At 46.0% G+C, this 26,221-nt stretch overlaps 1 protein-coding gene across 3 annotated transcripts in view; it reads right to left on the bottom strand.

Annotated features, from left to right (window-relative positions):
* Positions 1 to 26,221, bottom strand: part of LOC117871126 (gap junction beta-6 protein) — an 80,254-nt gene that overhangs the window by 7,879 nt on the left and 46,154 nt on the right. Inside the window, exon 1 of one of the 3 annotated variants that reach the window (XM_034758783.1) lies at positions 8,989 to 9,260. The exons of the other annotated variants lie outside the window; for them this stretch is intronic. The gene's annotated coding sequence lies outside the window, so the exon portion shown is untranslated. Of the gene's footprint in view, positions 1 to 8,988; positions 9,261 to 26,221 lie in introns of those variants that run through there. 3 annotated transcript variants of the gene reach the window in all.

Here is a 26,221-nt window from a genome sequence, read left to right as displayed (position 1 = left end):
TTTCCAGACAGTGCCAAAATCCTTTCTGCTCTATTTGTTAAAGGTAACTGCACTGTGAGTTGTAAACTAGCGTATAGAGAATGAGTAGAGTCAAAGATTTTAGGTAACTCAGGGAAACAAGGACATTGAATTTTGAAGATAAGATTTTTTTCTGTGTTATTATTGCAATTAAATGTAATTGCCCTTTATGGGTGGATACAGTAAATCTAGAATATTTGGTGGGATTACGTCAAAGATGCAAGTTTTTAGAAACACTTCTTGTCCATTATCTGCAGGCTAGAGATCAAGTTCTTTCTAGACTGAACTAACCCCATCTTGAGACGTGAAGAGTTTCTCCTTCAAGATGCTGACTGCAATTTCCAGGACCTTGCACCTTGCAAAATGGAGCCCTTGGAACAAGCCACATTCTTTTATCCCTCTAAGTTATTTTACAGGGGCAAAGTAGATTTTTCCATGAGCATGTCCATATAAAAGAAAGTCTCTCTGGGTTCATACCTCATGGCAGCAAAGAAAAGATCCTGAATTCCCAGAAGATTCTTTAGGGGATAATTAGTCAGATTTCTGACTATTTAGCTTTACTTCACCTGTTATTTATCATACTGCATGATTTTTAACCAAGACTGAATGTCAGGATTTACCCTGGGGATCATGTGTTGCAACTTCTCTTCTGATAGTGAATTTACCACTGAGTAATCTTTTCTTTTTATGATATCTGTAAGGCACTCAACTTTGTATTGTGAATCTTTCCTTGACAAGGGCCAGATCCAACACCCTTTAAAGTCTATGGAAAGACTCACATCAATTACAATAGGCTTTGGATCAGCTCTAACTGAGCTTTAGATATTGGAGTGTTGTAATTGATTTTGTTAAACAGATTAGAGATGCTTCTATGGCCTTGGCTACACTTACCCGCTAGTTCGACAGCTGGAAATCGAACTTCTGGGTTCGACTTATCGCGTCTAGTCTGGACGCGATAAGTCGAACCCGGAAGTGCTCGCCGTCGACTGCGGTACTCCAGCTCGCCGAGAGGAGTACCGCGGAGTCGACGGGGGAGCCTGCCTGCCGCGTGTGGACCAAGGTAAGTTCGAACTAATTCGAACTAAGGTACTTCGAACTTCAGCTACGTTATTCACGTAGCTGAAGTTGCGTACCTTAGTTCGAATTAGGGGGGTAGTGTAGACCTGGCCTATGCAGCTAAATATATGTCATTTAAAAAAAACAGAACTGCCACATAGAAGTTTGTCGCTGTACATACGAACACAGGTTCATTTCTCCTCTCTGGATTCCACCAGGTTCTTTGCATTCCCAGTTTTGTTTGCTTTCTTGCATCTCTTTTCCTGTCTATTCTTTCCGTCTCCTCCTCCTGTCTCTACCAGTTGTTTCCCACCTCTCATATCTCCTCCATTCCCCTTCATATGCCCTTTTTCTTGGAGCAGGTCTACATTTAAAACACTGCAGCGGTACAGCTGCGCTACTGTAGCACTTCAGTAAAGATGCTACTACGCCAAGAGCTTCTCCTGTCAGTGTAGTTAACCCACCTCCATGAGAGGCAGTAGCTTTGTACACTGTTGGTGGGGTGGGGTTTAGGTCGTTATAACAATGTTGCTCAGGGGTGTGGATTTTTCATACCAAAGTGACATAGTTATACGGCTATAAGATTATAGTATAGACCTGACCTTACTTTTCTCACTGCTGTCTCTCCACCCAGCCCTGCTTTTCTTTCCTGCCACCACACCATCTCTCTCTCCCCCTTCCACTTCAGCTTCCCAGGTTTCATTATTCCTTTTGCCTCCTCCTGCCCCACCAAGTCTCACTCCCCACCACACACATGCCTAAATCTCTTTTGCCCCTTCACCACTTAAAAACCCATCTCTCCTCTTCTCCTGAAAACTGGTCCTGCCATCCTCCTCCATTTGCCCCTCTCCTGTTCTACCTTTCAAGGCTCCACTCCTGGTTTCATGCTGGCTGAAAGCCATGTGGCACCTGGAACACTCCCCAGATATAGAGCCACTTTCAGTTGGACCCTGCAACCTTTGAAGTCAGTGTCAATACTGTTATTAAGTATTAAAGGGGTAGCCATGTTAGTCTGGATCTGTAAAAGCAGCAAAGAGTCCTGTTAAAAAAAACCAACAAGGAGTCTGGTGGCACCTTAAAGACTAACAGATTTATTTGGGCATACGCGTTCGTGGGTAAAAACCTCACTTCTTCAGATGCTCATGCTCCTATACGTCTGTTAGTCTATAAGGTGCCACAGGACTCTCTGCTGCTAATACTGCTATTGACATCAGTGGGTGAAGGAGCAACCCCTTAGTGCCATCAGTCCAAATAGATCACACCAACTATCCCCATTCTGGTCAAGCCCTGAATCAAACATCGGTCACAACAACATGTGGGGCAGATGACAAGAAAATATTATAGTAGTCCCAATTGAAAGAGTGTTCTGGGAGAGTTCAATTGCTTTAATTTACTCAGAGTGAGGTGGAAGTATTATGCTGACTCAGTATCATTTGTTCATCTTTATTCCAGATATTTGCTTCTCAGACCCTTTTACTGACAAAGCGAGTAAAATATCAACCGTCTCTCTGACGGAATGAAAATCTAAGGCAAGGAAAACTAAGTTTCAGTTTAATTGATGGCAGCCTTTATTTTCAGATAGCCAGCACAGCTCTGTAACTGCCATGCCACTGTACACGCATTAGGACCCCAATCCAGCAAAACACTTAAGCATGAGCATAACTGAAAGCATACAAATAGCCCCATTGACTTAAATTCTTTGCTGGACGGAGGCCTGGCAGTTTACCCCTCATCTCCTGCAAAAGGCAATAGCAGAGGCAGCAGCAAGAGCATCTGGGGGAATCCGAGGCAGAAAAGGGAAGCAGAGATATATAGGGAGATTAGAGTCAAAGGAAGGAGCTGGGGAGACCACAGTGTAGGGAGGGAGCCACAGAACTCAGTGACATTGAGTAACTGAGCTTTCAGTCTCCACTGTAGAGAAACTCATCCCTTAAATAAAAAATTAAAAGAGCATTTCTATATCAAAAAATGGTTTGAAATGGGGATCAAGCTGTTGCACATCTCAGCACCAGTCACAGCTGCACTACTCCATTGGTTATTTTGCTGTTCCAGCTGAGCTACCAGGGGGACCAGGATATCAACATTATCACTAGCAGCAGAGGGGTACTGCACACCCACACAAGACAGCATCGGGATACTAGAGTTGAGAGCTGCAATTGCAAAGTGAGAGGGCACTATGTGCTTGCCCTGCTAACCCCTATGATACTAGCTCTGAGTGCTGGAATCATCAAGATTTAGTGATTAGATTACAGTGACTCCCTCCTTAGCAGATGCCTTTCTGCTTGTCTACACTGGCACTTTACAACACTGCAATTTTCTCGCTCAGGCAGCAGCACTTGAATGTTGCTAGTGAAGACGTGCCCATACTCTCAGGGTAGGTCTTCACTAGCAACGTTAAAACGCTGCTGCGGTAGCGCTTTAATGTGGCTGTGTAGTCACGGCATCAGGGCTGGGAGAGAGCGCTGTAAAAAACCCACCCCCACGAGGGGAGTAGCTCCCAGCACTGGTGCACTGGCACTTTACAGCACTGAAACTTGCAGCGCTCGGGGGAGGGGGGGAGGTGTCTTTTCACACCCCTGAGCGAGAAAATTTCAGCGCTGTAGAGTGGCAGTGTGGACAAGGCCTCAATTAAAAGCTGGGTACAGCAGGTGATCTTTAATCAGAAGTTAACAATATAGCTTCAACAAACCAGGTGTTAGAGATTGCAGTGTATGTAAGCATGCTGGGTTTGTATTAATAAAATGGTGGAAAAGATCAAACAAAAAGTTTATTCTGTTCATGTAAAGCTAACGTGTGGAACTCACTGCCACAGGATATTACCCAGGCAAATAGCTTACTAGTAAAATTTAAAAAGCAGCATATGTAATATTATTTGTTTGTATTACAGTAGCACCGAAGAACCAGTCAGTAATGGTGTCCTATTGCCCTAGGTGCTGTACAAATTCAGAATAAGATCATGCCCTTCTCCCCACACCTACAAATATTATCCTGATTTACTCATTTCCCCAGGCTTGCATATGGACATGGATGTCTATGGTGCCTCCACTGGCTAGTCAGGCTCAGACTTCCTCTGATGTTGGGTGTGCCTTGAACTGCCCCTTTGTTGCCTTCATCAGCATGCTTTTAGATATTAAATATGACTAAGGGTAGCATCTGCAGTTAAACCAGCCATCACACTCTTAAGTGCATTATCAGATCTTCAACAGAAGCATTTGGCATTGGCCAGTGTTGGGAGACAATTCTCTGTCTTGGTGTGGCAATTCGCATGCTAATTTTTTCCATCAGAAAAGCTTTAGAATCGTTAAACTGCTTACGATCCCAAATCATTGACAGAATGAGCCTGATCTTAGTTGCAACCCCCATTCAAACCAGTAGTTCTATGGTACACTAAAGGCTGGTGTGCACTTCCAAGTTTTACCACCATAACTCAGGTAGGGGTGCAATTTTTGCCAAAATAATTACTGGTAAAAGCCCTAATGTAGACACAGCTATAACAGAATTCAGTGTCTTTCCTTCAGCAGTTGACGACACTGTTCTCACAGTTTTGTTGTGGAAGAAAACTTAACTCTGAACTCAGGTTTTGGCAGCTAAAAAGCCTTTCCTTTCACAATGCAAAGAAACTTGCACCAATTTGTAATTCTGCTGCTGTGTACTGAAGAATCAAAGAGTGCCCAACAGGAACACCCAAAGCAAAAAGATGATCAACTTTTATTAAAGAATTACAAAGTGGTTGATAAAGATCAAAGCAATAGTCCCACCCTCTTAGAAGCCAGGGCAGTTCTCTCTAGCAGCTCTTAAGTGCTCTTCTACAAGTACAGTAACAGTTCTGTCTTCAAGTGAAGGCAGTTAGCAACTGAAAGGTAAATTTACAGCAAATTTACAATGACAGGTAAGGATCATATGTCTGACTTAAATCAGTGGTAGGCAAAGTCTACTGTCTGCCCTGAGTACCTTCCACAGCCAGTGTGTGATATGTGCAGGCTTGAGCATTAGCTGAAACGATATATTTTCCTTATTCTTCTTCAATCTCAAGCACTTCTAGCCTTAGGAAAACAGGTGCTTGGTGTGTACTAATTCAGTGGTTCTCAACCAGGGGAATGTGTATCCCTGGGGCTACACAGAAGTCTTCCAGGAGGTACATCAACTGAGCTAGATATTTGCTTAGTTTTACTACTGGGTACACAGAAAGCACTAGCGAAGTCAGTACAAACTAAATTGTCATACAATGACTTGTTTATATTGCTCTATATACTACTATACACTGAAATGTAAATTCAATATTATATGGTAAAAATGAGAAAGTGAGCAATCCTTCAGTAATTGTGTGCTGTGACACTTTTGCATTTTTATGTCTGATTTTGTAAGCAAGTAGCTTTTAAGTGAGGTGTAATTTGGGGGTACACAGGATAAATCAGACTCCTGAAAGGGGTACAGTAACCTGAAAAGGTTGAGAGCCACTGTACTAATTAACCCAGAAGCAGAAGACTCAGAAATAATTAGATCTTTACTTGCTGGATTAAAATGTAACACTGCAAAGCAGGTAGCAAGCAAATATACATTTGTCAATTAATTATTTACTGAATAAGGGCTCAGTCCTGCAAGATGAAGTGTCTTCAGCTCCCACAGTGACTCAGCACCACAAAGGATGGATTTGGCAAGGTTCTGTTGATATGTCTAAAAATATATAGATTTAAAGTGAACTTTGAATAGTTTTTAGAAATACCTGCCACTGTTTCACTCTCCCCATAACTGTGAATTAACCTACTATTGCTTGGTGAGAGGTGCCATTCATAATACTTTTCCATATGAGATACATTCTCATTATGCAAAGTAGGACACGAGTCAGAAGAATTCTTGCCTGAATTCAGCCACTGTTAACCATGTTTTTTCTTGCAAAACTCATCTTGCAAGAGTTCTGAGTTCCCCAAGACAAATTCACTTTGGCTATAAGTGGACTCTGAACTCAACAGAATTATATCTTGCATCAGAGGGTAACAATCTGTGATCACTATCAACAAGGGGTGGATTGGAACCAACACCCTCAAAATGAAAGATTCTCTAGCCCAGGGATCGGCAACCATGCGGCTCGCCAAGGGAAGCACCCTGGTGGGCTGGGCCAGTTTGTTTACCTGCCGCGTCCGCAGGTTCGGCCAATCACGGCTCCCACTGGCCGCGGTTCGCTGCTCCAGGCCAATGGGGGCAGCGGGATGCCACGGCCAGCACATCCCTCAGCCTGTGCTGCTTCCCGCAGCCTCCATTGGCCTGGAGCAGCGAACCACAGCCAGTGGGAGCCGCGATCAGCCGAACCTGCGGACGTGGCAGGTAAACAAACTGGCCCGGCCCACCAGGGTGCTTCCCTTGGCGAGCCGTGTGCCAGAGGTTGCCGACACCTGCGTCTAGCCCAATCCCTTGAACATCCTTCTTCACTCAGAAGATTTGTGCTACATGAGAAAAATGGATACACTGCTCTATTGATGGAAAAAGAAATAGGACAGAACTAGAGTTCGCAGTCCAAAGACCCGGACATTGTGACTTGATTGCCCAAAGACCTTGACTAGGACAAGGCAGCTCTATCCAAAGTGCCCTGGGGAAGCTTTCAGTCACCATCTATCTCAACTGCATATGGTCTAGAGCCAGGTACTGCAGCCCTTACTCAGGCAAGACTCCTGCTCATGTCAGCAAAGCCAGCCACAATGATCAGGAAACATTTATCCTGATTCACACCTTTCATTTCCTATTTCCTCAGTAAATTATAGGGGTGGTCTACTCTGAGCTGGGGTAATGGTGTGGATAAAACCGGTCCTTTGATGCAAGCCCGTTTACCTTCATGAGAATCTCTTTAAAAAAAACGAAGCCAAAACACATAAGGCATGCCACAAATTACCTTTAATAGCTGTTGCCTTTATATTGCTTGTTGCTTTAATTCTCTGAAGTCATGGTCTTGTGAACTTAGAGACATTGTCCACTGTTAAGTGGACAGCTAATAGTAATACTAGTGTTTAAAATAAGTCTCATGAAAAGTTAAATTAAAGCAGATTTTTGGATTTAAACTTTCCCTTAAATATCTTCATCCCAAAACCAGCAACATTGGATTGGTGCAGGAGAACCAGAAACAACCAGAATGGAAGCAAAAGTGAAATTTACTAATCTATTTACATTTTCCAGGCTGAGTGAAGGAATGAAAAAGTAAGATATTTTAAATGTTTTCATATTTAATGTTTGCAGTGTTGTTGCTACGTCAGTCCCAGGATATGAGAGAGACAAGGTGGGGAGGTAATCTCACATACTGGTGGAACTTCTGTTTGTGACAGTGATAAGCTTTCATGCTCCACAGAAAGTCAAGTCTGGGCCTCCAGCCCACTTATTAGTGAAACAGGTAAAGAATGCATATGTTGTATACACACACTTTTTGCACTTCGGGAGAACCTTTAGTACAAGAATATCAAGGTGATTTAAGCAACAATGAATTTAGCCTCACAATGCACCTTTGAAGTAGATTTAAGTATTATTCTATCCATTTTATAGATGAGATTGAGTGACTTTCCAAAGTTTACCTCAGACTTCCTGTGCAGAACCAGGAAAAGAATCCAAGTGCCCTAGTTCCCATTTCCAAGTCCTAACCATAAGTCTATCCTTTCTCTCAGGAATTAATGTAACATTTAATCTACAGACAATGTGTCCCTTCAAGCACAGCACTGGAGTATTTCATTTTCCCTGGGTTAAAGTTAGCAGGGAGGGAAAGAAAGTTAAGAGCAAGAGGAGCATACAAAAATAGATACTACAGCATGGCAGCCTTTCAAACAGTCAATTTACCAAACCTGTCATGCAAGTAAATTAAAAACCAGTCTTTTTACAAAACTCAGCCAGACACTTCACCCTATTTACCCTGCCCTTTGGATGCTGAGCGCATTACAAATCTTGTCCAGTGTAAGGAAAACCCTGTATACATTCATGGGCAAGTAAGACAGTCTTGTTGACAGAGGCTGAAGCCTTTTAAACTAGTTAAAAGCTGCTCAATATCATGTAAGTAACAAATAGAATGAATTTATAAAAAAATTCTCCAACTCTGGGTGCATGGGGTGCACACGTAAACCCTATGGAATACAATAGGGACCATCACTAGAAGAATGCTTGAGATTCCTGATAGTCCAACAACCCCTTATCTCTAAGGTTATCCAGAAAAGAAGACGGAAATACCCGAGCCACGTGTAAAAGATGAACCCAGAGCGACAGTCATGGCAGAAGGTCACCGGGCAGCTGAAGGAACACACATAATGGACTGACAGACAGAACCCCTTCACACAACAGGACTTAAAGAGGGGAAACTTATGGGACTTAACAGAGAGGCCATGCAAAGTGCACCCCGGGAGAGGCAGGGACGAGGAGCCTTGCCCGGAGGATTCAGATTCAGGATCCACGTAGCTATGAATCAAAGAACAGGTTCTAGGAGCCACCGAACGAGCCAGTTTTATAACGCAACGCCTTTCCACAGATCACCGGGTTAGCACCGGCCTCAATGACCCGATCCTGCCAACCCTCACCCACCCCCACAGTCTTGCCTACTTTCTATGGGGGGGCAGGATCGGGCCCTAACTCCTGGCCCCAGAGGGGTAGCTCGCTCCTGTGCCCCCCGCGGTCCCTGGGAAAGGCCAGTAAGGGTGCGAGGGAATCAGAGCTTGCCCCGGCACACACAGAGCCAGCGCCCCCCGCCTCGCCCCTGGCGGCCGCTGCCCCTCAGAGCTACGAGAGACGGGCTCCCCGCGCGGGGCTGGCCCCGGAGCCCGGCTCCCCGGGCCGGCTGCAGCGCGGATGGGCGCCTCGTCTCCCCCGGCGCTGGAAGCGGGCGCTCAGGCAGCGCCGCAGCGGGCTTCCCCGGCCCCGGCCGCCCTGCAGGGAGAGCGGCGCCGCGCTCACCTGTCTCAGCCACGAGCGCAGATGAGAGCCTCTGTTGCGCGCTGGGCGCCGGGCACCATGGGCGGGCGGGAGGCCCGGGGCAGGAGTCGCCGGCGCAAGCTCCGCTGCGCGCGGTCCTTGCTCTGCCTGCGGGTGTCGGTGCCTGAGTCCTGCGGAGCCTTCAGGGTCCTGCCCGCTCCCCGGCCGGCAGCTGCTTTTAACCCGCCCCATGCCCGCCTCCTCCCCTGAGCGCCTCAGCCCGGGGCCGGGGGCGGGCGGAGAGGACAGTCCCGATCCCCAGCGGATTTGCAGTGAAGACACAGCCTTACTCAACAAGCAGCCCGGGGCCCCTGGCCCATTGGTTTCAGTGTAATGGGGGCTGACCGACGGGGGGAGGAGCAGGATGGGGGGCTAAAGTTAGGGGAACTTCCCCTCCCTGGCTAGGAGTCGGGTTATTTTTCAAGTTAATTCTATCACTCCCCATTTGGCAGGTTTGATATCACCACTCCCCACAGAGAGGAAAACCTTGAAAATGCTGCAGCCCTTTTGCGAGTTGCTTCTCCAAGTTCAAACTCCCTGCATCAGGAAAAGAGCAGATTAGCCATTTGCTCCTTTCACCATAGGTTAAGCAATGACTGCTGCACCTCACTGGGCTCCCTTCCTGCCAGGACAGTGTCTAGCATTGCAGCCTAGATTAAGACAACCTTCTCCAGACTATTCAAGGACAGGAAGGTTGAACTGGGGATGCTCAAAACTCAAAATACAGAAGGTAGGAAGTGCAGGTAGATGGCCCAGTCCTCAAGTCCTTACTAGAGTCAATGGGAGTTTTAACTGAGTGCTAAACTCTCCTCTCAGGATGGAACACCAATCAAAATTTCTCCTCTACTTTCTTCATTGGGGGTGCCTTGGTATAACAGGAAAATCTGGCATGGGCTACGGAATTCTGGTTTGGACTAGCAAACCTCCCAAAGTGGATTTGCTACTGAAATTTATTTTTCTTTTATCTTAAATTACAAGGATTGAATTCCTCTTCCTCCAAATCTAAATATTGAAATTGGCAATTTTCTCAGCAAAAGGGATCAGGTCTTTCTCCCAGTGAAGCCAATAGGGATTTTGCCACTGGCAAAGGGAGAAGGCTCAGTCCTTGGTTTGCGAGGTTTTAGTCTGTTTTGGATGGGAAATGTATTGGGATTTTGAGGTTTACTGTGAAAGAAACTGAGATGTTATAGAAATAAATTGAGAAATTAAATGTTTCATCCCATGCAGAAACATCAGAGCAAGACTATGGCTAACCCAGTTTTCAGTTCCCATCAAATTGCTGATGAAACACTTTATTTTTCATATCTATCGGAAACAAAATTCCCTGTCTTTGTACTTTGTACCTTGCACTTTTAGTTCTCTGTCAGACACATACGCTTCATGCAGTGGTTTCAAACCCTTTCCCCTTCCAAACAAAATGCACAATTGGATCTGTGCTGTGGCTAGCACAGTTCCCCCCGGCTTTAGATGAAGGATGTGTTCGTACTTGCCAGGAATACCAGCATAAGGGCCCAGATGATAACACCATCTAGCTAAATTCCTCTGCCCTTCATTTACAAGAATAACAAATAATCCCAGATAAATGTTCTACAGCAGCTAATAGAAGATAGCCAATATCAATCCATCAAGGAAAAAAAGGTGGGAATGCCTAGAATGAGCAATTTAATCACATACTAGGATAATTCTAAATTGTTATCAGTTGACGTCAATGGAGATTTTGCCATTCACTCCAGTGAGGTCAGGATCATGCCCACAGTTTTGTAATAGCAAAACTGAACTAGACAAGAAATAAATACCTGGGGCCTGATCCTTCTCCTAAACTCATTGAGAATTCTATGTGCGTGGAGTGCCTGCAGGATCAGTCCCATACAATTCAAGCATATGTCACAAAAGGATGTATTTTCCTAACAGCCATGAACTTCTGATGCTGTAGCAACATGTCCTTGCTTTGGAAGAGATGAACCCATTTCCTAATGTAATAAAGGTTTAAAATGAAATCTGGAGCTTTCTTTACTTGCAGTATGGGTCATTGTGCAAATCACACCCTAGTCTCATTAACAGATCATAGCAATTTACACTAGTTCACTAATTCCACCCCCTCCATCAGCCCTTTTCATTCAAAGGTCAACAATACTGTGAACAATGGACACTTTTAGTTTTAGCTGAATTGGAGGATCTTGAGAAAGCAGGGCTGTTTAGGCTATGGGTAAGGCCCTACCAAATTCACAACCATGAAAGATGTGTCACGGGACTGTGAAATTTGGTCGGTATGGTAAATCTGGTCTCCCCCATGAAATCTGGCTATTGTAGGGGGGTTGCAGTATTGCCACCCTTACTTCTGCACTACTTTCAGAGCTGGACAGCCAGAGAGCGGCAGCTGCTGCTAGTCCCTGGCTCCAGCTGCTAGTCTCATCTGGGCTGGGGAGGGACAGGACTTCCTCTTCCCCTGCGTGGGCCACTCCCGAGGCCGGGTCAGACCCACCTCCAGGAACCTCCCTCCACCCCCTGCTGCAGGAAGCTCCGTGGCTGCTTGCTGGGAGCCCAGCTCTGAAGGCAGCGCCACCGCCAGCAGCAGTGCAGAAGTATGGGTGGCGATATACTATGACCCCCCCACACACATACAATAGCTTTGCAACTACCCCATTTCCCCCTTATGGGTCAGGAGTCCCACGGTTACAAACAGTGAAATTTCAAATGTAAATATCTGAAACTGTGAAATTTAAGATTTTTAAAATCCTACGACTGTGAAATTTACCAAAATGGACTGTGAAGTTGGTAGGCCGCTAGCTATGGGCAAGTCTATACTTCAAAATTAAGTCTTCCTAAGTTACGTTGACATACAGTCATGGTAGTAATTGAATAAGTTTTACATGTTCACATTTTGTTCCTTGTGTTGGTCGTGCACATCCTCACCAGGTGCACCTGCACTGATTTAACTGCCTGTGTGGGGCATTGTGGGATGGTTTCTAAAAGGCAGCAACAGTTAATGTAAATAGGGTGACCAGATAGCAAATGTGAAAAATTGGGACAGGGGTTGATGGGTAATAGGTCCCTATATAAGACAAAGCCCCAAATACTGGGACTGTCTCTATAAAGTCAGGACATCAGGTCACCCTAGATATAAGCAATGCAGTGTCTACACTGACACTGCATCGACCTAACTACATCAACTTAAGCGCTATGCCTCTCACGGAGGTGGAGTTATGTAAGTCGGTGTAATGAGTGAGTTACATTGGTGGGAGCTACATTTTAGTGTAGATGCTTACGGAGTTAGGTCAATGTAAGAAGCCTACGTCGACCTAACTCTGTAGTATAGACCAGGGCTAAGGCCTGGTCTACAGTATGAGTTTAATTCAAATTTAGCAGCGTTAAATCGAATTAACCCTGCACCCGTCCATACAACGAAGCCATTTATTCTGAAATAAAGGGCTCTTAAAATTGATTTCTGTACTCCTCCCCGACGAGCGGAGTAGCGCCGAAATCGATATTGTCATTTCGAATTAGGGTTAGTGTGGCCGCAATTCGATGGTATTGGCCTCCGGGAGCTATCCCACAGTGCACATTGCTGTCCAGAGTGGTCACAATCTGAACTTGGATGCACTGGCCAGGTAGACAGGAAAAGCCCTGCGAACATTTGAATTTCATTTCCTGTTTGTCCAGCACAGGAGAGCACAGGTGACCACAGAGAGCTCATCAGCACAGGTAACCATGCAGGCCGATAATCGAAAAAGAGCACCAGCATGGACCGTACGGGAGGTACTGGATCTGATCGCTATATGGGGAGAGGATTCAGTGCTAGCAGAACTTCGTTCAAAAAGACGAAATGCCAAAACTTTTGAAAAAATCTCCAAGGGCATGATGGAGAGAGGCCACAATAGGGACTCAGAGCAGTGCCGCGTGAAAGTCAAGGAGCTCAGACAAGCCTATCAGAAAACAAAGGAGGCAAATGGTCGCTCCGGGTCAGGGCCGCAGACATGCTGCTTCTACGCTGAGCTGCATGCAATTCTGGGGGGGCCGCCACCACTACTCCACCTCTGACCATGGATTCCGAGGTGGGGGTAATCTCATCAGCCACACCTGAGGATTCTGTGGACGGGGAAGAGGAAGAGGAGGAGGAGGAGGAGGACAAGCTTGCGGAGAGCACACAGCACTCCGTTCTCCCCAACAGCCAGGATCTTTTTCTCAGCCTAACTGAAGTACCCTCCCAAGCCAGTACCCAAGACCATGACACCATGGAAGGAACCTCAGGTGAGTTTACCTTTTAAAATATAAAACATGGTTTAAAGCAAGCGTTTTTTAATGATTAATTTGCCCTGAGGACTTGGGATGCATTCGCGGCCAGTACAGCTACTGGAAAAGTCTGTTAAAGTGTCTGGGGATGGAGCGGAAATCCTCCAGGGATATCTCCATGAAGCTCTCCTGGAGGTACTCCAAAAGCCTTTGCAGAAGGTTTCTGGGCAGTGCAGCCTTATTCCATCCTCCATGGTAGGACACTTGATCACGCCATGCTAGTAGCAAGTAATCTGGTATCATTGCATGACAAAGCCTGGCAGCGTATGGTCCTGGTGTTTGCTGGCATTCAAGCAACATCCGTTCTTTATCTCGCTGTGTAATCCTCAGGAGAATGATATCTCTCATGGTAACCTGGTTGAAATACGGGAATTTAATTAAGGGGACAGAGGTGGCCCTTCCTACTGGGCTGTTTGCCTGTGACTGAAAAGAAATCCTTCCTTGTAGTAAGCCAAGCATGGGCGGGGGGCATTGGCGCTAAGCTTTTCACGTGTGGCTAGCAGGGATCTTCCCTGATACCAGCCACGTGGTAGGGGGAGGGATAAAGCAATCATCCCAGAGAATTGGATGGTGGTGGCTGGGTTAGTTTGTTTTCTGCTGCTGAAGGTTGACAGGAAAACCGCAGCACTCAACAGGCTTTGCTTGGTATGTGGGAAAGGAGGACGCAGAAGCCGAAAGACAATGGCTTACCATGGCCGCATGCAAGCCGAATTCTGTTGCCCGGACCTGCGTCTGTGATCTCTAGCAGCAAAGCCACAGGCACTCAATATTAAGAGGCAAAATGCGACCTTGCACAGAAATCACATGTGCTACGTAATGTGAATAGTGTTGTTCACCATGAAAGAGTATAAGCATTGTTCTGTAAAATGTATCTTTTAAAAAAATTCTCCCCTTTTTTCCCTCCCTCCAGCAGTTGCAAATTTTTCAAGCCTCCCTCCTCCATCCAAAAGGCTATCTCAGATAAGGCGTCGGAAAAAGAGGATGCGAGACGAGATGTTTGCGGAAATCATGGAATCCACCCACAATGAAAGAGCTCATCTGAATGAGTGGAAGGACATGGTTTCAAAGTATAGGAAAGATGCCAGTGAATGTGAGGACAGGAGGGACCAACGTGAGGACATGAGGGACCAACGTGAGGAGAGGAGAGACGCTCGAGATGAGAGGTGGCGGCAGGAGGATCAGAGGAGGCAGGATACAATGCTGGGGCTGCTGCGTGAGCAAACAGACATGCTCCGGTGTCTGGTGAAGCTTCAGGAACTGCAGCAGGATCACAGACTGGTGCTACAGCCCCTGTATAACCCCCCTTCCCCCTCACCATGTTCCATAGCCTCCTCACCCAGACGTGTAAGAACGCGGGGGGGAAAGCTCCGTGCACCCTCCCATTCCACCCCAGTGGACAGCCCAAGCAAAAGGCTGTCATTATTTTAACCTTTTTTTAGTGGCCTTTTCCTTCCCTCCAATCCTTCTCCCAAACCCCACCCGGGCTACCTTGTCAGTTCTCTCCCTCTTTTTATAATCAATTAATAAAGAATACATGATTTTTAAATGATAGTGACTTTATTTCCTTTGAAAGCAAGCTGTGATCAAAGGGGGAAGGTGGGTTGCCTACAGAGAATGAGTCAATAAAGGGGGCGGGTTTTCATCAAGGAGAAACAAACAGAACTTTCACACGGTAGCCTGGCCAGTCATGAAACTGGTTTTCAAAGCTTCTCTGATGCGCCGCGCTTCCTGGTGTGCTCTTCTAATCGCCCTGGTGTCTGGCTGCGCGTAATCAGCAGCCAGGTGATTTGCCTCAGCCTCCCACCCTGCCATAAACGTCTCCCCCTTACTCTCACAGAGATTGTGGAGCACACAGCAAGCAGCAATAACAATGGGGATATTGGTTTGGCTGAGGTCTGAGCGAGTCAGTAAAGTGCGCCAGCGACCTTTTAAACGGCCAAATGCACATTCCACCACCATTCTGCACTTGCTCAGCCTGTAGTTGAACAGCTCCTGACTCCTGTCCAGGCTGTGTATGGCTTCATGAGCCATGGCATTAAGGGGTAGGCTGGGTCCCCAAGGATAACTATAGGCATTTCAACATCCCCAACGGTTATTTTCTAGTCTGGGAAGTAAGTCCCTTGCTGCAGCCGTTTAAACAGAGTAGTGTTCCTGAAGACGCGAGCGTCATGATGCCTTCCCAGCCAGCCCATGTTGATGTTGGTGAAACATTCCCTGTGATCCACCAGTGCTTGCAGCACCATTGAAAAGTAACCCTTGCAGTTTATGTACTGGGTACCCTGGTGCTCCGGTGCCAAGATAGGTATATGGGTTCCATCTATCGCCCCACCACAGTTAGGGAATCCCATTGCAGCAAAGCCATCCACTATGGCCTGCACATTTCCCAGAGTCACTACCTTTCGTAGCAGCAGCTCAATGATTGCTTTGGCTACTTGCATGACAGCAGCCCCCACTATAGATTTGCCCACTCCAAATTGATTCCTGATTGACCGGTAGCTGTCTGGCGTTGCAAGTTTCCACAGGGCTATCGCCACTCGCTTCTCAACCGTGAGGGCTGCTCTCATCTTGGTATTCTGGCACTTCAGGGCAGGGGAAAGCAAGTCACAAAGTTCCATGAAAGTGCCCTTACGCATGTGAAAGTTTCGCAGCCACTGGGAATCGTCCCACACCTGCAACACTATGCAGTCCCACCAGTCTGTGCTTGTTTCCCGGGCCCAAAATTGGCATTCCACAGATAGAACCTGCCCCATCAACAACATGATCTCCAAAGCGCCGGGACCCGCGGTTTGAGAGAATTCTGTGTCCATGTCCATGTCCTCATCACTGTCGTCACCGCGCTGCTGTCGCCGCCTCCTCCTTGCCTCGTTTTTCTGGTCCTGGTTCAGCATAAACTGCACGATAATGCACGAGGTGTTTACAATGTTCATGACTGCTGTCTTGAGCTGAGCGGGCTCCATGCTTGCCGTGGTATGGTGTCTGCTGTGTTCACTCAGGAAAAAAGGCGTGAAACGGTTGTCTGCTGTTGCTTTCATGGAGGGAGGGGTGAGGCTGTACCCAGAACCACCTGCGACAATGTTTTTTGCCTCATCAGGCACTGGGATCTCAACCCAGAATTCCAATGGGCGGGAGAGACTGTGGGAACTATGGGATAGCTATGGGATAACTACCCACAGTGCAACGCTCCAGAAATCGACGCTAGCCCCGGTACATGGACGCACACTGCCGAATTAATGTGCTTAGTGTGGCCGCATACATTCGACTTTATACAATCTGTTTCCAAAATTCGAATTCTGTAAATTCGGATTAATCCCATAGTGTAAACATACCCTAAATCTTCACCGCAAAAAAGTGATAGCTGTTCCTTGTTGAGACAACATATTGTTGTTTTCACTGCAAGGTAGGCTAGATGAAGTCAAACACGGGTGGGGATATAGAGCTGATCTCACCTATCTACCTTGTAGTAAACATGACAGTGCCTTGTCTTCACTAGAATTTTACAGCTACTTAGCTTTAATTATCTCACAGTAAAAACATCTTTTTTGGCAGTGAAGACAAAGCCTTTAGTCATATTCTAGGCTCAAAAAGTGACCAAGTGTTGGAGGTGCATCTGGGAAGCACTATGCATAGGGTAGGTGCAGGGCTGTAATTCTCCACTGCCTAGCACTTTTTGTCATAATTTACAGTGTCTACAAACTGCCTAGTGGGTGTAAAATGCTACCATTCTAATTTGGTAGCGCTTACACCTATTTTGCAGTTATATAAATGATTATTCAGGCTGCATATTGCCCAGACCTGAGGACGAGCTCTGTGTAAGCTAGACAGCTTGTCTCTCTCACCAACAGAAGCACCTACAGAAGTTGATCCAATAAAAGCTATTACCTCACCCATCTTGTCTCTGTAATATGCAGAGTGCATGACAGTTAAGAACTAGACCAAAGGAGGGCTGTGTAGTCCAGTCAGAAAATCTAACTCTAGCAAGTAGAAAGTTAACATAGAATTGCTCTGGAGATAGGTCTCAAATGCATACTTTTCTCTGAGAGACAAGGTGGGTGAGGGGATATCTTTTGACATGGCTAAAACTACACTTTCCTCTGACACATTTTATTAGGGGCACGCAAGGCTTTCATGTGGAGTTAATGCTATAAACTAACTGTTGAGTACAACACTATTAATATTGTCTGTTACATTGGTGAGTTATTTTTCTATATAACTGTTTAATTTTAATTAGCAACAGAAGGTCGTTTCTGCATAAGTATAATCTGATGGACTAGCTGGAAGGGTCTGGCATACAATGCTCACTGGGCTCTTCACACACACTCAGCAAATCACATCAAAGTATTAGGCCCAAAATTACACCCAAAGAGTCACTTCCTTTTCAGTATAATTACTTCAATGACAACATGCAGTATCATAAAGATCTCCTACGTAATGCATTATTAAAAGTCACCTGTTTATTACCCAATGCAGCTCAGACATTCTTATTCAAGCATCTATATTAATATGAGGAGTGCCCAATTTTTCTCAGCTGAAGTAGCCTCCCAGGCAATATGCCTGGAGGATTAGGATTGCACCTAATTTGAATAAAATAGAGCAGATTCCAGTCACTCTTATCTTAGACATGGGATTGTTCCCTCAGTGCTCCACCTACGACTGTGGTCAAATTGTAGAATTCCACAGTTTACACAAACACTATGTCTACACTAGGAAAAAAGGTATATTTTTGACACCTGTTAGCTAACATGTTACAGTCCTAGTGCAGACAGGGCAATTGTAGGTAAATTCAGAAGAAGCTTAAAGTTTATTTTGACCAGCTAACATGTTAAAATTACACCTTGCCCTGTCTACACTAGGATTTTAACATGTTAGTTAACACATGTTAAAATATACCTTTTGTCCTAATGTAAATATGGCTATAAAGAGGTATAAGATATTCTCCTTTGGTTCATGCTGGGAAAAATAGGTCTCTAGGACTTGTCTGCATGGAAGAGTTGCACGTGTTTAATTAAACCAGTTTAAATTCATACATTAGGTTAAACTGATGCTCCTTTCCCATAGAGACAAGGCCTCAATCTTCTCCTTCTTACTAACCAGTCTGTGTATAGGAGTAAGAGATTATTTGGAGAAGAAAGATGGGGAGCGTGACCACTCAGCCATGTGGAGGAGAGAATAAGGCCTGCTCTACACACAGCTTTGATATGTTGAATGGGGTCTAATTAATATTTTATTTACCAAAAGTTATATTGGTGCAACCCATAGTGTGGACATAGTTATACTGCTACAAAGGTGATTTATACTTAGTCTTGGATGGATTAGATTTTTATCAGTAGAAGTCAGTCAGTGTCAACTTCACTGTATACACACAAACTTGTGAAAAAATATTTCCATCAATAATAACTGAAGTTTACATATAGGCGAAGTAAGAAAAATTCTTCTTGAGAACTTAGTTGAGTTTGATTTCAGGATATTTACGTTGTATTTTCTGACATGTGATATTCACAATTGACATTTTAATGGTTATAAAGCTTTAACTTTTTGAATTTCAATATCTACCACAATAAAAAAAATTAGTCTATAACACCCCCCTAACCTTCTACCATAATTTCCCAAAACTGTGAAAATTTAAAATAGATAAAAATTGAAAAAAAGCTTAATAAAGAGTATTATCTGTCAAAATTATAAAAAAAAATAAAATTGAATTTATATTGTATTTATTATTCTCCTTCCTTTATACTGCTATGACTCTATCCACATTAGGGGGTTGTACTGCATTAACTCTACTGGTATATTTAAAGTGATACAACTTTTAAGCACAAAGTAGAGGAAAGAGGATTAGTAGACATGAGGGAAAGGGAATTTGTTGAAGGGAGGACTATGTTGAGAGGACAGGCACCCTCAAGAATAATCTCAGCTGGGCCCTCTGGAATAATGAGAAATTTCATTCTGAACTATGGTCATGACCAACATAGCCAAAGACATTTTTTACACAAGAGTGACACCTAAACATTCACCTCCTTCTCAATATAGTCACCTAGTAAGAGTTGTAGTATTATAAACATTCCTTGTGTGTAATGCACAATTAAAAATCACTTGTTCGTTAATTACTGAGATTCACCTACTGTAACAGGTAGCTCTTAGTAACAGGTGATGAGAATGTGTAAACCGTTCTAAGATGTGGACAGGGTTAGGATTGCAATACTGTATCTCTCTGCAGATTTGAGAAGAGGTAGTCAGAAACCTGCAGACCTAAGTTGCTTTTTATCTACAGTCACCGGGTTACTCCTGATACTTACAGACACCAGGCAATTAAAAAACAATTTTAGTTGGCATCTAAGTAACTTGCTGTTTAATTAGTAAGATTTACAGGTTTTTCAGTGATTTGTCTTCATGATAACTACTATAATCTGATGTTGCTAGTTCTTGGAATGACCATCTCACTACCAACTCGGTCTGCTCCAGGTGTTTATTTCTTTTCTCCCACAACCTGACAATTAACCCTCTCCCCATAAACAGTAAACCATGCTCCCCACATGTTGAACACTGGCCAGGTAAACATAAAAGTAGGTTTCAGAGTAGCAGCCGCGTTAGTCTGTATCCGCAAAAAGAACAGGAATATTTGTGGCACCTTAGAGACTAACAAATTTATTTGAGCATAAGCTTTCGTGGGCTACATCTGATGGAGTGGGCTGTAGCCCACGAAAGGTTATGCGCAAATAAATTTGTTAGTCTCTAAGGTGCCACAAGTACTCCTGTTCTTTTTATAAAAGTAGATTGTCCTTCTACATTACGTGGTGCTGTGGTGTTCTCTCCTTAATGCTGTGGCTGTAGAATTGAAGTTGGTTCTAATTTAAACTTACATACCAGAAAATGAACGTATATTGCTTAAAATAGTCCAAATTTACACTGCTTTCTTTAAGGATCTTATATACATTGGTAAAGATAATTCCTACTTCTTTTGCCTTGTCTACCTAACTGTTATGACTATTTCTTTCTTATCTGTATTACTGATTTCTGTAGTGTACCCTACTTGGTTGTCTATTTTGATTTTGCTGTGTTTTACACCTTTCTATCCTGATGTTCCTGGCTTCTGCTATCTTCTATTGTTTTTCATTCAAGATACCTCATATCTCTTCATGTCATTAATCACTGAACCTTTGAACCAAATTCTGCCACCCTTACGCATGTTAAGAAGTACCTTACTTGTCAAATACTTCCACTGACTTCAGATGGGACTACTCACTGTGAAATTTCCTACTCAATGGGATTAAGGGTGGCAGAATCTGCCCATGTGTGGGAAGTGCAAGAAACTAATTTCTTACTTTCTCTTGGTTGATTGATTTTCTGCTAGCTTCTTTCACTGGTGTCTCTAGTCTTGCTTCCACATTGATTTTAAATACTCAAATCTGGGGACTGCACAATTTATCTGTCCTTCTTATACCATGCCTGTCACCATGCTGTCTGAGCCTCTCAGTCTCTTAGGCCACTTACTATGACTGATGCCTCTGGATACCAATTGTCAGCCTACTCTGAAGGGTAGGACTTCCCAGCTGCAACTCCACCCTCAGATAGGCTGTTGACCTTATGATGCTGTTTACTAGTTTGGAAGGCTGATGGCCCCTTCTGAAACTAGTGAGGGAGGAGGGTTTATTATAAATGATTTCTTCAGACGTACTGCCAGTCTGGAACACCCTTCTCCTTTCCATGAGGAAATGAGGAGCAGCTGGAGCTGTCATCACTAATACAAGGTTGTCTTTGTGATATTTTGAATGAAGCAGCCAGCTGTAGTATTCATTTCTTTACTCTGTGGCAGCAAGCCAGTCTTCAAATGTACCCATGGAGGCTCCAAGCTACTGTAATTGGTTAATTGTTCCCCACTTTGATTTAACTGAGACATTGTTACCTGATTTAACTGACGGATTGCTGCCTCCCTGGACTGACTCGACTGACTGTCACTTTAATTCACTGTTCCCCTCCAAATTTGTTGCTAATCACTGCCCCACTATGTTTCTAACATTCCTATCTTGGTGCCTCTCCTCTATCATGCTGCTCCCTTCCCTTATCTCTCTCTATTCCACCAATATTCTCTGCTCTCTTTGTGGTGCTCTGCTTTGCCGCAACAGCTCTCTCCCCATCCCATCCTCCAAGTACTCAGCACATCTCTACCTCTGTCTCAGACTTGCCTAGTTCCAATCCTGCCTCTTCCCATAGCTCTCTCCATTTTCTACCATGGCCCACAGTAACCGGTCACATCAGCTTCCTTCTCTTCTCCTGTGCACTCTAGAACTCCCACTCCATCTTCAGCAAGCTGTCTTACAGTTCACTCCCCCCATATCGAAACCTAGCTCTCCCCTCTGCTTTGGTGGCTGCCCTCCACTAGTGGTCTCCCCTCCTCTCTCACATTGCAGCAGCACCAGCCTGGTGCTTTCCTGTCCCTCCTGCTTCCAACGCTTCTCTGCAGCCACTCTTTTGCCTCCTTCAAAGCACACCCCACCCAGCTTTTCTCTCCCCTTTCCCACTGTCTAGCTGTTAGCTACTATTCTCCAGGCTCCTCTTCTGATTTCAGCTCCTGGCTCCTCTTTCTTCCTTTCCTTCATGTGCTCCACTCATTCTTTGGGATTTCAGCTCCCACGTTAAAGATCCCTCCAACTCTGCTGCCGGCCAATTTTTCTCCTTAACTTACCCATTCAACCTGCAGCTCTGAAACAGCTCCACATCCAAGTCCATGCTTGGGCTTCTGACCTTTAGTTCACACCCCAAAATGCTCTCTGGATGACCCTTCCCGCACTGAATTTCCACTCTTTGGCCATTCCTTATCTCCCTCTGTGTTATCTACTCTCCCCTTCCACCTTCCTCCCACCCCATCTCATCTCCTACTTTTGTGAACTCCAAGACACAACATCTCTGACCATCCTGATTCTCTCCACCGCCTACCTTTCTCACTACTCTCCCTCTTCTCTGCTGAGCCCATGGCCTCTGATTACAGCTCGACCCTCTTTCTCTTCTCCACTTGAACTCCTTTTCTTCTCCACTCCCTTAAGCCATATCTACACTGTAAATAAATGCATGTTGTTACAATAAGGCCTGGTCTACACTAGGCGTTTATGTCGAAGTTAGCGCCGTTACATCGAATTAACCCTGCACCCGTCCACACCGCGAAGGTATTTAGTTCGACATAGAGGTCTCTTTAATTCGACTTCTGTACTCCTCCCCGACGAGGGGAGTAGCGCTAAATTCGACATGGCCATGTCGAATTAGGCTAGGTGTGGATGGAAATCGACGCTAATAGCTCCAGGAGCTATCCCACAGTGCACCACTCTGTTGACGCTCTGGACAGCAGTAAGAGCTCGGATGTTCTGAATTGCCACACAGGAAAAGCCCCGGGAAAATTTGAATTTGAATTCCTTTTCCTGTCTGGCCAGTTTGAATCTCATTTCCTGTCTGGACATCGTGGCGAGCTCAGCAGCACTGGCAACGATGCAGAGCTCTCCAGCACTGATGGCAGTGCAATCTCAGAATAGAAAGAGGGCCCCAGCATGGACTGATCGGGAAGTCTTGGATCTCATCGCTGTGTGGGGCGATGAGTCCGTGCTTTCCGAGCTGCGATCCAAAAGACGGAATGCAAAGATCTATGAGAAGATCTCTAAAGACATGGCAGAGAGAGGATACAGCCGGGATGTAACGCAGTGCCGCGTGAAAATCAAGGAGCTGAGGCAAGGCTACCAGAAGACCAAAGAGGCAAACGGACGCTCCGGATCCCATCCCCAGACATCCCGTTTCTACGAGGCACTGCATTCCATCCTCGGTGCGGCCGCCACCACTACCCCACCACTGACTGTGGACTCTGAGGATGGGATAGTGTCCACGGCCGGATCCTCGGACATGTTAGCGGACGGGGAAGATGAGGAAGGAGATGAGGAGGACGAGGCAGTCGACAGCGCTCACAACGCTGATTTCCCCGACAGCCAGGATCTCTTCATCACCCTTACAGAGATCCCCTACCAACCCTCCCCAGCCGTTACCCCGGACACAGAATCTGGTGAAGGATCATCCAGTAAGTGTTGTAAACATCTAAACATTTATTTGTAACAGAACATGAATATTAACAATTTAAAAAATGGGTTTCTCATGATTAGTTTGATTAACTTTACGGTTCAGTCATGGGCAGTGCAACTATTGAAAAAAAATCTAGCAATGTCCGGTTTTGCATGATTGTCCTGCCCAAGCCGCTCTACTGTTTAGTCCCTGCTACTGCAGCTACAGTGAGATGCGGTCTATATGTCCGGGGATGGAGCAGAAATCCTCCTGGGACATCTCAAGGAAGCTCTCCTGCAGGTAATTTGAAATCCGCTGCATTAGGTTCTTGGGGAGAGCGGCCTTATTGGGTCCTCCGTAGTAGGACACGTTGCCGCGCCACGAGACTAGCAAGTACTCCGGAATCATTGCTTGGCACAGCATGGCGGCATACGGCCCTGGTCTTTGGAGGCTTTCCCGGAGCATTCTCTGTCTGTCGCTCTCAGAGATCCTCATGAGGGTGATGTCGCTCATGATGACCTGCTTTGAATGAGGTAGGGGAATGTTAGTGTTGGGACTGCTTTACCGTTCCTTTACAGAACTGTAACCGCTGGTTTGCAGCCACGCGGTGGAGGCGGGAGAGGGGCAGCCGAAAGGGATCGTTCCCGGGGACAGCCGCGAGGGTGTGGCACAGGAGCAGACTTCCTGCTTGCCGGATTGCTGGCAGCAGGGACCGACATTGATTTCAATGTGAAATGAGGCCATTGCTAATATTAAAGTTTTAAGCTGCCACGAATCTACGGCTTACCATGTCTGCGTGCAAGAGCAATTCCGTTGTCCTGACACGGTTCTCAAATGTGGTCTGCAAAACCCCAGACACTGAATGCGAAGGCCGAGAATTTGACCTTGTGCTGAGTGCGCATGTGATAGGTGCTGTGCATGGTCCTGTTCACAGAGAAAGACTATGTTCTTTGTTCACAACTACATTTATCTTTCTGAGGAATTCACTCCCTTTTTCCCATTCCCACAGCCCCATCTGCGACTGTCTCACAACCTAGCCTGTCATCACACTCCCAGAGGCTAGGGAGGATTAGGCATAAGAAGAAGAGGACACGGGAGGACATGTTCTCAGAGCTTATAGCCTGCTCCAGAGCCCAGGCAGCACAGCAGACCCAGTGGCGGGAGAACTTGACCCGAATGCACCAAGCCAACATGGATCGGGAGGAGAGGTGGCGTCAGGAAGACCAGCAGGCGACTCAAACCCTGCTTGGACTACTGAGGGAGCAAACGGACACGCTCCGGCGCCTTGTGGATGTTCTGCAGGAACGGAGGCAGGAGGACAGAGCCCCGCTGCAGTCCATCTCTAACCGCCCTCCCCCGCCACCAAGTCCCATACTCCCCTCACCCAAAGTGCACAGAAGGAGAGGCGGCAGAGTCCCTGCTAACTCTCACTCCACCCCTGCAGAGAGCTCGAGCAGCAGAAGGCTCTCATTCCCCAAAGTTTGACAAGTTCTTTCCTTCCCGCCTGACACAAGCCCCCGTCCAAGTTTCACTTCCCAGTTCCATGTGTAGTTGATAATAAAAAATATGTTTCTGTTAACTACTGTTTCCATCATGTTCTTTTGGAGGAGGGGGGGAAAGGGGGTTGGTAATTGGACAGGACAGTCACCTTTGGCAGGGTACATAGTCGGGGGCAGGCACAGCAGCAGGGCACATACATAGTGCAGTGATGCAGTGACTACTTACCCTGGTTAGTCTGGGAGGTTGTTTTCATGTTATGTGGTAGGGGGTGGGTTGCTCTGTGACTTTGTGGCAGGGGAGGGCAGTTAGAGATCTTAAGCGGCGGTCCTTAGGCAGGATCACAGAGCCACACAGCAGGGGATCTGTAACCGTCCTCCCCCTGCCACAAAGTCACATAGACCCCCCATACACACAGTCCCTATCAGGAGGGGTGACAGGCTCCGTTGAAACAACCATCCCACCGCAGCGGAGCCTGTCAGTCCTTGAGTTTAGAAGCTGCATTCGCGCGACTACACTACACCCGCTCCGCACCACAGTCTGCGTCCCAGTTTTAAAAAATTCCCGCGAAAACAGTATTAAAGAAAACGGTGTGCTTTAACAAAGTAGAACTATTTTTATTTTGAAACGTGTGTTGGAAGTGGGGTGAAGGGGGTATGTAACTGGATAGGATAGTCAACATGAACTGGGTAAAGAAACGGGGGCAGGTTCGGCTTCTCTGTACACAAATTTTAAAGTCACAGGTTACCCTGCTCACTCAGGAACTTTGCTTTCAAAGCCTCCCGGATGCACAGCGCTTCCCGCTGGTCTCTTCTAATCGCCCGGCTGTCTGGCTGTGAGTAATCAGCAGCCAGGCTATTTTCCTCAACCTCCCACCCCGCCATAAAGGTCTCCCCCTTGCTCTCACAGAGATTGTGGAGCACACAGCAAGCTGCTATAACAATGGGGATATTGGTTTCGCTGAGATCACAGCGAGTCAGCAAGCTTCTCCATCTCCCCTTGAGACGTCCAAAAGCACACTCCACCACCATTCTGCACCTGCTCAGCCGGTAGTTGAAGAGTTCTTTTTCAGTGTCCAGGGCACCTGTATAGGGCTTCATGAGCCAGGGCATTAGCGGGTAGGCTGGGTCCCCGAGGATGACTATAGGCATCTCCACATCCCCAACAGTTATTTTGTGGTCCGGGAAGTAAATACCTTGCTGCAGCCGTCTAAACAGACCAGAGTTCCTGAAAACACGAGCGTCATGAACCTTGCCCGGCCATCCCACGTAGATGTTGGTAAAACGTCCCCTGTGGTCCACCAGTGCTTGCAGCACCATGGAAAAGTAGCCCTTTCTGTTAATGTACTGGCTGGCCTGGTGTTCCGGTGCCAGGATAGGGATGTGAGTTCCATCTATGG

This window comes from Trachemys scripta, chromosome 1 (assembly GCF_013100865.1).
Source record: "Trachemys scripta elegans isolate TJP31775 chromosome 1, CAS_Tse_1.0, whole genome shotgun sequence".
Classification (NCBI taxonomy): domain Eukaryota; kingdom Metazoa; phylum Chordata; order Testudines; family Emydidae; genus Trachemys; species Trachemys scripta.
The sequence above is the reverse complement of the archived record's forward strand: the minus strand, read 5'-3'. Positions and strand labels throughout refer to the sequence as shown.